At 46.7% G+C, this 14,541-nt stretch overlaps 1 protein-coding gene across 3 annotated transcripts in view; it reads right to left on the bottom strand.

The window, feature by feature from the left end:
• Positions 1-14,541, bottom strand: part of KAZN (kazrin, periplakin interacting protein) — a 227,916-nt gene that overhangs the window by 37,616 nt on the left and 175,759 nt on the right. The window lies entirely within an intron of this gene.

Below are 14,541 nucleotides of genomic sequence, written 5' to 3'. Positions count from 1 at the left end.
CCAGCGTGGGATAAACCTTTAAAAGCAAGGAGCAACCTGAGAGGGAGATGCATTAGAGCCAACCACTCGACCTGCCAGCAGTGCTCCGGACACACGGATGCTGCTGCAGTTTTCAGAGCTGCTGCAAATCCAACCCTGGGTAACGCACATCCCTCCTGGCAAATACCCCATCGCTCCAAATCTGGGGTGATTTTTACCCTTCTGAAGTTGCAAGGGCAGGAGAGGCAGCTGCAAGCTGTGCTTTTGGGGGTGTGGACCCTCCCAGCTCTCTTCCCCCCCACCCTCGAGCCAATTTAATTCTCCTACAAACCTCTCCGATAACACAGGGAAAGAACATGCCCGAGCGCGTTTGGCTTGGATCATGTCAAATACACTTTAATTGGTGATAATTTCTGCATGCCTGCTATATCCAAGTGAAAATGAAACGTATGGGCTCCTCTCCGCTCTGCAGCTTAACACTCCTCAGCGAGTCAGTAGTAAAAACAAGGGGCTGCAGCAACAGGAACAAAAAGATCAACTTCTAAAGGGCAGCTCTTCTAAAAGCATCATAAGACGTTTAAAGTTAGCAATGATATAGGAACAGGCAGCAAACTCCAATTTTAATAACTATAAGGGATTTGGAGAGATTCTCCCCTTCCTCTGCTGAATGGAGGAGGGACGTGTGGCATTAACGCAGCATCAGGGGGGCACATTCCCCTTTCATCATATGTACAGGCATGACAGAGCAGCCCCCCCCCGACACCTGATGTTCAGGGGAGGATGCACCAGCTCTCCATCACTTCTGCCCAGCTATAATATTTGATCGATAACCTTACTCACATCCACAGGCAGATGACGGCGCCTGCTGTTTGCTCCTCCAGCCCTTCGACCGGGGGACAGAAACACGATAAACCCGGGAGGGACAGAGTCCCCATGGCAAATAAACACTGACACGGCCAGTTTGTGAATTATCCACTGGGTGAGGAATTATCGACCTGGGCTATAAACGGCTGAGGAGCCAGCGCCGGCGCAGAAACCTGAATGGAGTTGTGATTAATTCACACACACACGCACACACACACACACACACACACAAAAAGAGCTAAATTCACAGGATAATTTTATTTCCCGCAATTAATTTGACCAGTTCTAATTACACCATAAAGCAGATTCATGCTCCATGTCTTTGAGGTCTCTGCTTCTTCCCCCAAACTGGCTCTCACCAGCATTAGGGCTCTGCAAAGGGCAACGTTAGGGGGTTTCTGGTTTTGGGGGCTCTACAGCAGGGCAAGCCACGGGCCCACTCAGAAAGCAAAAAGCATGCGATGAAGCCATGAAGCCAGCTCCTCCAGCACCAAGCAAGCAGGGACAAGTTTTAAGCTGCATTTTGCACAGGTAGTCACCATCCCAGAGAAAATTAGATGTTGCAGGTCCCCAAGGTTTCCAGCCTCTCCCTGTTTTTTCTCCGGCATGCTCAGCACTGAGGCCACCTTTGCACCCCTCCTCACAGCTGAAATGGAGATGGTAGGTGGGAACGGCAACCAGGGTGTAATAATTCAGATATTCCTCAGGGAGTGCCAGCAAGAAAAGCACAAATCTTTCCTTTGAGCCACATGTGAAAGGCAGTCTTTGTGTTCGGGAGCATCATGGGCATTTTGAATCTGTGCTGGAAATCTGAATCTAATCTGATCAGCTCTTTCATTTTAGTTCTTTAAAAACAAGCCCAACAACTCTATATAAACAAAATCTGCTGAAGCTCTTGTTTTCCCTCACCTGCCTGATTGTTTCTTTCCCCCTTGCTCTGCTGTATCAAAATAAACAAACACCATCTATTGATTCCAGCTGTTCTCAGAAGATTTGTGGCAGAAATCTGATGTTCGCTGAGTTATTGCAGAGTGATAACTGCATGCCCACTGGTTGGAAATGCTTCTTTGGAACAAAAAAAGAGATAAGAAGTGGCTATATCACATAGCAAAGGACATGCTTTGCTTTCTCAGACTAGAAAGAAATGTGAAGTATGACTTTTTAAATAATTCATTTTGACAAGTCTCCATCCTTCCTGGTTTTGTTTTTTTAAATCCAGGATACACTAGCAAAATCAATACAAGAAATACAGAGGTTTGCTGTTATTTTGGCTTCCAGAAAGCAGTGGAACTCACGGACCCTGCATCTCCTTGGATCCAGCACCCAACCATTTTCAACAATCATTCCTGCAAAAATACATTTTTCTGTTGCATATACATGACTGCACCAAATTAAAGGCTTCGCTCTCCCCGGTATCTTCTGCAACCCACAAAACTTCAAATTAACCTTTTGCTTTCAGAGTAATTAATGCTGCAACAACGCTAACAACCCAGTTTAATGCCAATACACCAGAGAACTGGCACAGCCCGGATTGGGATGCCCTTGCAGAAAGGCTGTCCGTACTGAAGGTGGAATTATAATCTTCTTAGAGAATGCCGTTTAGCTCTGTAATTGCCTTACATTGTAAAATCCTGCAGAAAGAAATCTGCTCTGTAGCACATTTGGTACATTCTGGTCCTTGGCCAAGCTCTGCACAAGTCCAGCAAACCCTCTTGGCTTTGTTCCCCCTTAAATTTTACTTTTTTGAGTTTTCTATATAGTTACCACATCAGGATTTCACATGTTTCACAAACAGGGACCAAAAGCACCAGTGAAACGACAGAGACCACAATACAGAAGTGCCCTAGACCAAAAGTCACATGAAACCGCACAAAAGAAATCTGGATTAAATCAACTACAATAGCTTAAATTGAGCTACCTTCACCCTAAAACCAGAATCCAGCCCAAACTAACACCAGTCTCAGATTTCTGAGGTCTACTGAACACCACATACCTCATCCCCATATGGTCATGCTCCACAGGGTCATCCCCCCTGCGTTTCATATACCTTTGCTGGCAACTCTATTAAAAATCTCATATACCTCACTCATAAAATTACAGATTTTGTCACAAACCTACCTTAAGTTGACCTATAGCCATCAATAACGGAGCGTTTCTGCACCATGGCCAGCCCAGGGAGGTAAGGAGCACTCAACTGGCTCTGCTCGCCTTGATAGCTGTGGGCAGCATCCTCTGCCACACAGGTCTTCCGAGACCCACCCTTCCCATGTTCTCTGTTACTTGCTAACAAACCAAGAGGAAAGACCCCAGGGAAGGCATTCAGGGAGGATGTTAGAAATCAGGAGCTTCATCCAAGCCCAACCAAGGTAGATATCACCACCAGCTATGCAAAAACAGCCCACAGTTGGTTTATAAAGAAATGATCTTTATTCACAAAGCCCTGAAGTTGATCTGCGCAAAACTGCTGCTCAAAAAAAATTCGGATTTGCCCAAAAGATCTAGGACTGTTGGTGGGGCACAACCACCCCAGGCGGTTCTCCTCCAGGAGGACTTCATGCCTGCAGCTGCATTGCCCCAGGCTGGAAACAAGCTCCCTGCTGCCTATCAGGCTGCTTTCTTTTTTCTATTTTAAGACTCATGATCACTGCTTTAAAGAGGGAATTAAACTGATGGATTGTGGATGATGCAAAACCTTGATGTCCTAGAACGCCGCACAAATAAACGCTATCAGAGTAACTAAAAGGGGAGACAAGCTAATTTTGACACTAAGTGGTATTGAGACAGTCTGAATTTCCTCCATCTTCCCTAAATCACACATATTGCTGCTGTGCAGTCCTGGTATCGCCCACGTACAAAACCATCTGCAAATCAGTCACCCTGCAGGAAAAGTATTGATCAGAGCAACTTTGGCACAAAGAATTCACCTTGTGTTTCCACCGAGGAGAGCTTTAGCAGACCAAGCCGTGGCCATCCACCTCCTGCCACCCCTGTCAGCCTCTGACCAGGAGGACCGAGACCAGAAGCAACCTCAGATCCCAAAAGGGAGGAGATTTTTTTTTTTTTTTTGCAGAAATGCAAAATTAGCACTAATCACATTGTCAGGGTATCAGCTCACACTTGTTGCCAACAAATTAGGCCAGTTGTGCATCTGCAGTTGCTCATTTGGCCACTAACCTGCTTTAGCAATTACAGATAATTAAAACATCGCCCTGCAGTCATTACGATTCAAATCATTCCCTGTAAGAGGAGTGCCGTGAGGTCTGATTTCTGGTGTGCCTATCTCCCACTGCTGCTCTGCACCTCAGCTGAAAGACGAAGGAAGGGGGAAAACTTCAACAGGTGTAAATCAATGTACTTACATCATATCATCTGCAGCACTGCAAAGATTTACACCAACAGGAGAGGTGACTCGTGCTGGAAGGCAAGGAGGACCAAGACAACCCCCTCTGCTCTGTGCAGCGGTGCTATTTTCTATTTGCAGGCCAAAAATATTATACTAGATAACCCCAGTCAGATGCAAGAATGGCCTCCAAAGTCTAAGGAGCAACTTAAGGTGCTGGGGGAATGCAGTGCCAAAGCCGCCACATACCACAAGCCATGGAGAAGAGCTGGACCATTGCTAACCACTCCAGCAGACCAGTTTAACTACTGTCCTGTTCCACTGCACGTCAGGGAGACCGTTTCTATTCCCAGATGCCTGCAAGGGCTGTCTGAGCTTTGTTCCACTCACACAAATACACAGAAGCCAGCTGATTTTCCTCTTTCAAATGGCATTTTTCATCTCTGTGATTTACAGGCTCAACCCTCTCTTGACTGCAGAGTTCATGGTGGCTTTATCAGGGCTGACTCAGGCCACACCGCTCCATGATTTTACACTAAATAGCCCCAAAGGAGAGTGGGGAGCGAGGGAAAGACGAGGGGAGGGAGGCTGATGGTACCCAGGGAGCTGTGTCTGCAGGGAGCATCTTCAGAGGAGACACCAGAGTCTCCAACTCCTCTTCAAGCGACGGGGCTCTGAGCAACCTGATCTAGTTGAACATGTCCCTGCTCATTGCAGGGGGGTTGGACTAAACGACTTTTAAAGGTCCCTTCCAACCCAAGTTATTCTATGATTCAATCTAGCAAATACAGGTCTGGAAAAGGTCTCAACAGCCCCTTAAATATAGGGGCTTTGCTGAGCCTCAAGCTGAGCTGGTGCCACCCCGGTAACTAGAGAGATGTGCAGGGGACACACACATTTCTATCAAGGATTACTGAATACCAAGTATTACTTGAAGAGGTGTTTATTCTCCCCCACCCCAAATTCATGCTGAGGATGCATGTGCAAGGGAACTGTGCATGCTGACTTCCAGTGCTAGATGCTGCTACAGGAAACCTTCAGGGGGAAAAAAAAATAAATATACATATAGAAAAACTGTCAAGCTTTTGCTCCTAGGTGCATTTTGGGGATGTGCCCTCGAGGTTTACCTGCAGATCCGACCACACCACCCAAAGCTCTTGCTCTTGTTTCTGAAGAGCTGAACGGAGGCAGAGCCACTGCAACCAGCCCAGGTGCACCGTCCTCCTGTTTCAGTGATAAAAGGGGGGGAATAATTCTATGACTAAACAGCATGGGGAGAACTGCAAGGGTGACAAGTTAAATGCAAATATCTATCTTGTGAGTGTTTGATAAATGCCAGAAAATACACAGTACCATGTATGATGCACAGAAAAATTATGGAAAGAGGTTTTTGAGGCGCTCAAAAACTGTAGGCATATTCCTCCCACTTATTTCAATCACATTCCCTGGACACCATTTGTAAATGAGACTTTTTTGCCTCCAAACCTGCATTCTCCTCCCTGGTTAGAGCATCCCTTGGATGATGGGAGGAAAACACCCACTTGCAGCCCAGACGTCCCCAGACTGCAGACCTCTGTCACAGCAGTACCACACACAAGAGCAGTTCACCTGCACACGGGTGCTAAACAGCTTTGCCGCTACGAGAAGACCTCATGCAAGGTACTAATTGCAAAAATGCCATCAAATACCACACGCAGATATGTCAGCAGAGGACCTTTGGGGATGGCTGTGAGCCAGCTCCATCGAACACATTACTGTCATCTTAGTGTCCCTTTGCATTTGAAATCAAAATAAAGTCCCTTTGCAGGCTTTGCTTCTGCAGGGATAGAAGCTGCGCAACCTTGCAGCTCAAATTTAAAGAATTAAAGACCTGTAATTACTTAACCAAAAGAGAGCTCTCAGTAAAAACAGGAGAGTGAATGTCCTTAGGCTGGTAAAGGTTATCAAAATACCAGGGTTCGGAGGAAGGGGGCTGTTACAGCATCGTTCTCTAATAACAAACAGCAAAGCAATCCCTTCCAGGAGAAGGAGATAAAGAATTTCTTCCTCCACCAGCAATAAATCAAAGGGCACTGTTCAGCTGATGGGAATTGATTTTTCTCCCTTCCTTTGCACTTAGAGCAAATCGGGACCATGGCGAGAGCCTCCAGATGCGACAGAGCCGAATCGATGGTGGGGAGGGGACGTGGCGGGGACGCCGGGCACCAGCACCAGGCACCACCTTCCCTCCCACAGCGTCGCTCGGGGTGCGCCCCACTCCCGCCGGCCAGATTCAGCATAGCCCTTCCTGAAAGAAGAGGGCACAAGTGAACTTGGAGTTGGCCACGAATGAGATTTGATCAGAATAAAAATAGGGGGAATAAATTCCCATTTGCACAAGCGGAGCAAATGCCGTAAGGGGCGAGTCCAGTGCCAGAAAGGGACGAGGTGGAGGACAAACCCTGCTGCACCCTCCTGCCCTCACAAACAGTAATTAACAGCTCGCCGGGCTGCCCAGTAAAACAAGGCACAGTCTTCCACTGTTCCAGCTAAAGCACGGCTTCAGCGCTAATCCACTGTTAATTAAAAAGATTTTCACTATAGCTCCCTCAAACCCAAACCTCTTTTGCTTTTCACGTGCACAGAAAGAAAGAAAGGAGGAAAAAAAAAAAGCTGTCTAATGCAGATCATCCAGAGATCGATCCCTCTCCCACTCGCCAAACTCTTTAGCAAGAGTCACTGAAATGCAACGATTTTTTTCCCCCTTCTTTTGTATTGAAGATCGCGCAGTCACAGGATGGGGGGAATGCTGGATTGATTTGGTTTCACTCTAAACCCTGACAACAGCCTAAGGCGGCTGTATGTATAAGCAGAGGCCTGATTTAACAGGTTATAAAGCGCCACTGTTTTCTCACTATTGACTTTTATTGCAGCGCATAAAATTTTTAATGAGAAATAAATTGATAGAGATACATTACCATGGAGGAACGATGATCTGCTCATTTGCGAGCTATAATGTCAAAAGACCACATTTTTGAAATCCAGAGAGAAAAATACATCCACGGTGTATTTATGTCAGTATTCAGCTGGAACTGGTACTTAAAGTGCCACCTGGATGGTGACAGTCCCCTGCAATGGGACTGCGTGACGTTGGGCACGATGCTGGTGATGGGATCAATGCACGCACCACCCGAAGGTGATGCCCAGCAAGTGGCTTTGCATCTACAGACCTATGGCACATGGTGCCACGGAAAGCAGAGCCTGGAAAAGCTGGAAGGAAGAGTACAGCTACCCCAAACCGTGGGCTTATCACCCTTCTCACCCACCCTTTGGTTTCCATCGTGTCTCCGTGCCTTGGCAGCAGCCCAGGTGCACCCTGTGGTGGAAATATCTTAGCGCTGTCAAGATTTATATCAGCCAAACGCAGCAGGGAGCCCTTTACACATCACCTGCTGTGACAAAGACAATGGAGGTAAAAAACAGAAAATACACATATTCCAGCAAAGATAACAAAAAAAGAAGAAAAACTGGTACGGTGGGAAGTGCTGCTCTGTCCCAACCTGAGCATTGCATCTTCATCCCCATGTCACCTTCTGCAAACCTCCTGTCCCCTTCAACCACTGCTTCAGCATGGGCTCCCCACCTTTGCTCCAGCTCCACCGTGCCCAAGGCAGCTTTTCGGTGGCTGCCCAAAATGTCAGGACACGCGTGCCAGGGTGACGGCCTCGGGAGGAGAACGATGGCAGAGCCCATGCGACCACAAAGGGGACCTCGTGGCCACCCAACATGGGGGGACCAGAGATGACCTCCAAGCTCTGCATTAAGCCCTGTCCCCAGATGTGCTGCCAGGGGAGACAGCTGGTCCACACCTGGATAAAACCCTTTTTTGCTCCCCTTATTAGGTGGGGCTGGTTAAAGCATGTGCATTTCAAAAATTACATCCGGGGTGCCTTTTCCACAGTCCTGACACAGACAAAACACTGGATTTATTTCTCTTTCTCCCTCCCACACTCCTATTTGTATGCACCAATCACTGCTGTTCCTACATCCACGCACCGTCGCTCTCCAACACCAGCGATACATCTGTGCAGATTTACCTGGAAATTACTATTTTTAATATGCATTCAGACATACATGGATATGATTATTATTTTTAGTATGGAAAACAACTCCCTGCCTTTTGCCAGCTCCTATCACTTTGCAGTCAAACTTGGATCAATGACTTTGTCATCTGTCCATCATTTTCCATCAGAAATTTCCCCCCTCCAAGAGGAGCACACAAACTGCATGGGAAGAGCACACCAACGGCATGACGTGCCTGCACGCAACAGCTTAAACCCAGCACAGTGAAGACAAACCCCTTGTGTTTTCCCACGTCTGACAGCACCTTCCGACAAGGCAGATGGGTACAGGTTCCTTCTGTGATGCCCGACAGCACGGTGCCTCACTGCAGACCTCTGCCCCGAGCCATCGCAGCGTGATGACGGGCTGTCTTCTCCCAGATAGTGAAGTGGAGGGGCCCTTCAGTACAACATTAATTAACAAGTGCTGGAGCAAATCAATCCGAATCTCCTCTTCTGTCCTTTCTTCAGCTTTTGCGTTGACAATTAGGGGGAGAAGAAAAAAACGATTTAAACAGCTCTTCAAAAGGTGATGCTTTGATATTCAGTATGCTGGGAGAAACCCTGGTTTCTGCAGACAATATTCAAGCAACTGAGGACAACCATCCTGTATATCCAAAGGAGAAGCAGAGCACTTAAGCTATAGGAAAATATCTCTAGATAGTAATTATTGTGCTTGTAAAATAATAAAAAGATCTTCATCAGTTGCCACTGATAGGAAATAACACACATCCTAGTGCTGCTGGACAAGGTATTTGGCAAAGTGGTGCCTTGCGCTGCAGCGGTGCTGTGCTGTGGCTTCGGGCTGGAGGAGGCAGCGTGGTGGGGCACCATCCCCATCCCAGGGGCTTTAAAAACCCGAGTAAAACAAAACCCAGCAACAGACCTGACTCTGCAAGGTGGTTATTTTTGATCAGAGAAAAGGAAGGTTAAAAAAAAACGGTATTTTGCAATGAAAAAGCATCCTGGCTTCCCTCTGCTGCAGGGTGAAGGGGTTGTGTGAGTGTCTGCCTTTACTTTGAATATAGCCCAGAGCTGCCAAGTGCTCCCAAACCCAGAGCTAACGAGTTTGCAAATAATGGCTGGCACATTCCTCTACATATTTTTTTTTTTTCATTCTTGTTTTATTTTCCAAGCAAGCAAGAACCGGCTCCCTCCCCCTCAGCAGTCCTGGCACTTTGCACGACACAATTTCCTCACTAGGATTTCCAAGAAACACGCACAGCCCTTGACCTGAGACATGGAGGTGGCTGCAAGATGCTTCCAACACTTTTATTCAAGCAACATCATTTTGCCAGGTGCTAACAAGAAGCAGAGCACACGTGTGGCCACAGGAACACCTTTCCCATCACCCACACTGAGCTTCCAGCACGGCCCCAAACTCCAATAGTGCATGGCTGTTTCTGAGCTAATACCCTGGAGTTCTTTCCTGGAGAGGACCTAAGGGCTGGGGGTCAAGCTGGTATCTCAGGAAACAGAGTAAAACAGTTCGTCTTATCTGGAAAAGGCATGCAATATTCAGAAACTGGCATTTTTACAGCCTTTAAAAATGCTAACTTCTGAAACAGCATCTTATGAATGGAGAATAACGAAAAGAAATAGCTCAGCCATGGCAGGAGGGGGGGGGGGAAGACACAAAACCTCACTCTCCCTCCCCAAAGTACCCTGCCTTAGTCTTTAATAACTCATTATCGTATTACGAAGCGAAGGCTCAGAGGATTATGGTGTTTAGTAATATTATAATGGATGTGAGCCAGCCTTCCAGAAAGCTTTTTGTATTCCTGCTTTGTACTGACCTGGCCTTGGACCTGGGCTTTACGTCCCAGTGTGCCATCAAAGACAAATACCCCTCGCTCCACATCAGTAAATACACATGCATTTAGTAAATGTATGCTAGTAAATTTTATATATATATATATTAACAAGCACAGGTAGAAGGGAATTTCAGACCATGAGGTTCTCTGGCTGCTTCCACTCATCCAAACAGATTATAAAATCCTTCAGCAGCAAAATAAACAGCTTAGAGCAAACAAGAGGCTTAGCGTGCCAACACTTTATATTTTCTGGCTGGGGCTGGCCATCACAGAGGCCACCGAGCCCTTCCCCATGGTCCCCCCCCCCCCGGTTCCTTCTGCACAGCCCAGAGACCTGCCCTGGTTTTAGTCCTTTGGATCAACCAGGACGGAGTGCAGACTGTATTTTGCTTTCTTTTGCTTCAGTGCTGCTCTGCCAGCTCTACAGACTTGGGCAGAGTTTCTTCTGGCACGGATTAAAGCAGAAAGGGGAAAGCTGCAGAGAATAAATTGGATGCTCCTATGCTCTATGATACACTACAGAGCCATCCTCAGTTTCTCTGATGAGTTTTAAGCACTCCCAGGTGTTGCCCCCATCTCTTGGTCCCTTACTAAAAGGAAACTAAATCCTCAGTGGAAAAATCAGAGTACATACCCAAAGCACAAGAAGGCAAAACAAAAGAAAACATGTTTCCTCCACCTTTTCTCAATTGTAGCAGCAACCAAGTTTTCATGCCAGCAGAATTAGAACTGAGAGCAAAGGCATCATTTTAATGTGAAAATGAGATCCAGTTTGGGTGGTTTGTTTCAAGTAGATGCATTTTTGCAATTCCTCTTCAATTTAAAAACTTCCTTTCTCTGGAGGAGCAGAGAGTCACATCCTACCTGTCCAACCCAGCGTGGCACCAGGGCTGTATTTCCTCTTCCAAAGCCAGGAGGGGTGATTGCTGCCCCCTTCACACCCCCCTCCAGCTCTTCCCACCCCACTGCCACCAGCTTCCACTGATTTCATGGGACCGTAACGCATGAGTAACCTGAGGTGCACAAGCCCCCGAGGCTACAGCCTACTCACCATAACGTGGCATTGCTGGGGAATACCTGCAGCTTTGCTGCCTTTTCCAAGAGTTTGTCAGCATCACAAGAGCAGTCAGACAAACGACTATCCACACTACTACTAAATAAAAAACGCAAATTTTGAAATTCCAGCAAGTCATCCTGCATAAGAGAGAAGGGGATATTGTAACATGAGTGAGAGGTCACATTTCACTCTTTTCTCCAGCTTTTTCACACCAGCCCTCTCCCAGCCACATTATTGAATTAGAAATGTTCAGCTTCATCAAGGTTTACTTTGTCTAAACAGGATTTGGGGTCTCTAAGGGCCGCTGCTAAATATCATGTTTAAAGAGAGATGTTAAAGACATCAGGACAATAAGGGATGTGTTAATGCACTGACAACCAAACTCCTTTGCTGCCACTCTCTTCTTTCGAGACAAAATTACACAGATTTAAAAAACACATGAGAACTAGATTATCCCACTCTCTTGCCAAGTGATCAAATTAACTTCCTACAACCCATCCCAAATTCTTACGTTTCACACTCATGAACTCTTGCCAGCAAACACGGGAAACGATTTCCTAGCTGGAAACAAAGTCCCGGTGGCCAAGGACCAAGCCCATGGCCAATGCCAACACCTAACCCAGAGCATGGGATGGAGAAGGAAGCAACGCCATAAAATTCTCCAGGTAGACAATATAAATGCTGTGGGACTCCTCTCTTCTGGGCAAACAATCCTTTCACAGCTTCAGCTGCCTCACAGACAGAAATAATTTTCCACCACAAAAAGGACTTGCATGGGATAGGGGCAGATGTAAGAAGAGCAAGTCCAGGAGTAAGGAACTTCTGAGAAATTTGCATTGGAGGAAAATTCCCAAGATGAAGCCCAGTGCGGAGGGGTCCAGCCCCACTTCCACGTCTCATCACCCCTTGCAAGAGGGGATGGCACCTTCCCCAGACGTGCGCTGCAAAGCCAACGAGACATGCTGCTGAGGCATGTGCTTCTTGCTGGCCCCCTTGCCAGCCAGCAAGAAATATTTCAGGCTTCAACAAGGCTACAAGATGCCTCTAAACCCCAGCCGCTTGCCTGCGCGGTGTTTATACGCTGTAATGGTCCTCCCCTCTGCTTCAAGCCTCCTTATGCAGAAAAACCCCCAGTGAAAGCAGTGGGAGTCTCTTAATTGCCTCCGCTCCAATCAATACAAACAGTGCTCGGCAATGCCAACTGCCACAGCAAATGCTGACTCCCCAACGGCAGGATTTCCACATTTTTCTACCATTTCCACTGCAAAAGAAAGCTTAAAAGAAAGTGGGCTCTATGCAGGTAGAAGCAGGAAGGTCCAAGCTATTGCTTCCAGGATGAGTCCACCAAACCCTGTAGAGCTCTGCCAAGGACTTAGCTCCAACCCTGAGCAAAGGTTTACATGGCGCCAGCCAGGACACAGCCACCAGCAATTGCTCTTCTAAAGGCTGGAGAGAGCTGACACCGATCTCCGTATATGCCCAGCTCTCTTCCTCAGCTGCCTTCAAAATACAAAATCCTCTGAGCTCTGCTGCCAAGCGGGCTTCAGAGGACACAAGTCAGCCCTGCCCTTAAATGAACCACTGCTGCTGACAAAGGAAACCCAAAAGGACCGACCGCAAGTATTTTGATTTAATGCCATCTGCAAAACATCTAAACTTATACTCGGCGGGAGGCACGGCAGCTGGGATTTCTGAAGATGGCTGGGGGAATTTGAGCTCACAGATCTTCTGGGTTCTTGGGATATTTCAGAGTCAGGCTTAAGCCTGCTTAACTCAAACAAAGCAGAAGAGAAGCATCTTCCCTCATGTTACAAAATCCTACTTCAAACCCTGAGAAAACACAGCAATACCAGAAATGTATCTGAAAAGGCCAGGGTTAACCAGTTCTTGAAGATGCTACCACTTTTTATCTGAAGTGAGCACTAAACTGTCTTTAAAAATGTGTCAATCAACAGGATTTCACCAAGTTTATTAAATAGCTGTCCCAGTTCCTTTCCTACACAAGTCCCTAGCCCTGCAAGTTTCTAAAGGTCTTCCATTCAGTAAATTACAGCCTCGCCTATGCTGTTAGATAGCCTGTTACCCTCATTCAACTTTCCTGTTATAATTACTGAGGTCATTTTAACAGGTAATTTGGCATAGCTGTCATCACTTCCAAGTTTAATACGCCTTCGTTCACAAGTGCCACACACGTGTGTTTCTCATCCAGGGCCAAGAACAGCCCAAAGGAACATGGGTGGGATTTTCCAAAGCGTCCCAGGATCATGTGCAAGGTCTCAGCATTACACGCCTGAGCAGGGCACCAGCAAGACAAACAGGTGGCTTCTCCACAAATGACTCGCAGTCTTCAGGATAAGGTGCAAGATACCAACTTAGCACAGAGAGATGGGAGAGAAACAGGAGTAAACAAGGCAATTCTGGCCAGCACAGCAGCGGCAGCATTATTAGACTTGCAACAGACCAATGTGCATATATACATATATATATTAAAAAAAACATATACAGGGTGAGAGGCAAATCTTCATGATCCTGCTCGCTCCATGCCAAAACCTTCACATCAGTGAAAGCCACAAAACAAACCATAAGCCTCAGAGAGCCCGGGGATGGAGCCGCTCACCAGCAGCTAAAGACAGCAGGTACCCACTGCTCTGTGAGCAGCACAAGTCCCCGGATGACCCCACATGTGCTTCCAAGCAAGTGTCTGACTCTGGGTAGTGATGCTGCAGGATAACCACGAACCTTGGCAAGCCAGAACTCTGCCTGGGACCTCATTCCCCACCGCTCCTCCTACCCGTGGCCTCGGTAAGTGCTTTGTGGTTTTCCTTCCAAACCAGGACTCTCAGCAAGCACTGGAAGAGGACATGGACTTCAGCCAGGCTGCAAAGAGCACCAGACTCATTAATTACTTCACGGCACTTATTTTCTTTAATTATGTCCATTTGTGCATGGCTATATCATGAAGTTTGTCGATGTTAACAACATAGTCCCGCTTCAGAGACCCATTCACTCAACAGGGCTGCAAATGGGATTGATAAGAAATTAATTTAGGGTGCAGCAAACATCAGAAAGGAAATAAGACATACCAGCCCTGCTGTAACCAGATGTCAGCTGGCCAGGGCATGAGTAGCATGACCAAGGTTATGGTCATCTCTACAAACCAAATGCCAGAACAGAAAAAAACCACTCTTCAACGGTAATCATTGGGTTAAAGTGGGATTTGAAGTTTAAAATGCTTCCTTATGATACATTTCTACAGTCTTTTTTCAGGTTATAAATGTATTCATTCTCTGTTTCCCATAAATCTGGGCTTTCTTTAATCTCCTTATGATATTGTGGGGAAAGGACTCTAATTTCATAGCCTGTGCACTTAAGACAGTAACAGATAAA

Source organism: Strix aluco, chromosome 22 (assembly GCF_031877795.1).
Source record: "Strix aluco isolate bStrAlu1 chromosome 22, bStrAlu1.hap1, whole genome shotgun sequence".
NCBI lineage: Eukaryota > Metazoa > Chordata > Aves > Strigiformes > Strigidae > Strix > Strix aluco.
This window is presented reverse-complemented; position numbering and strand designations above follow the sequence as displayed.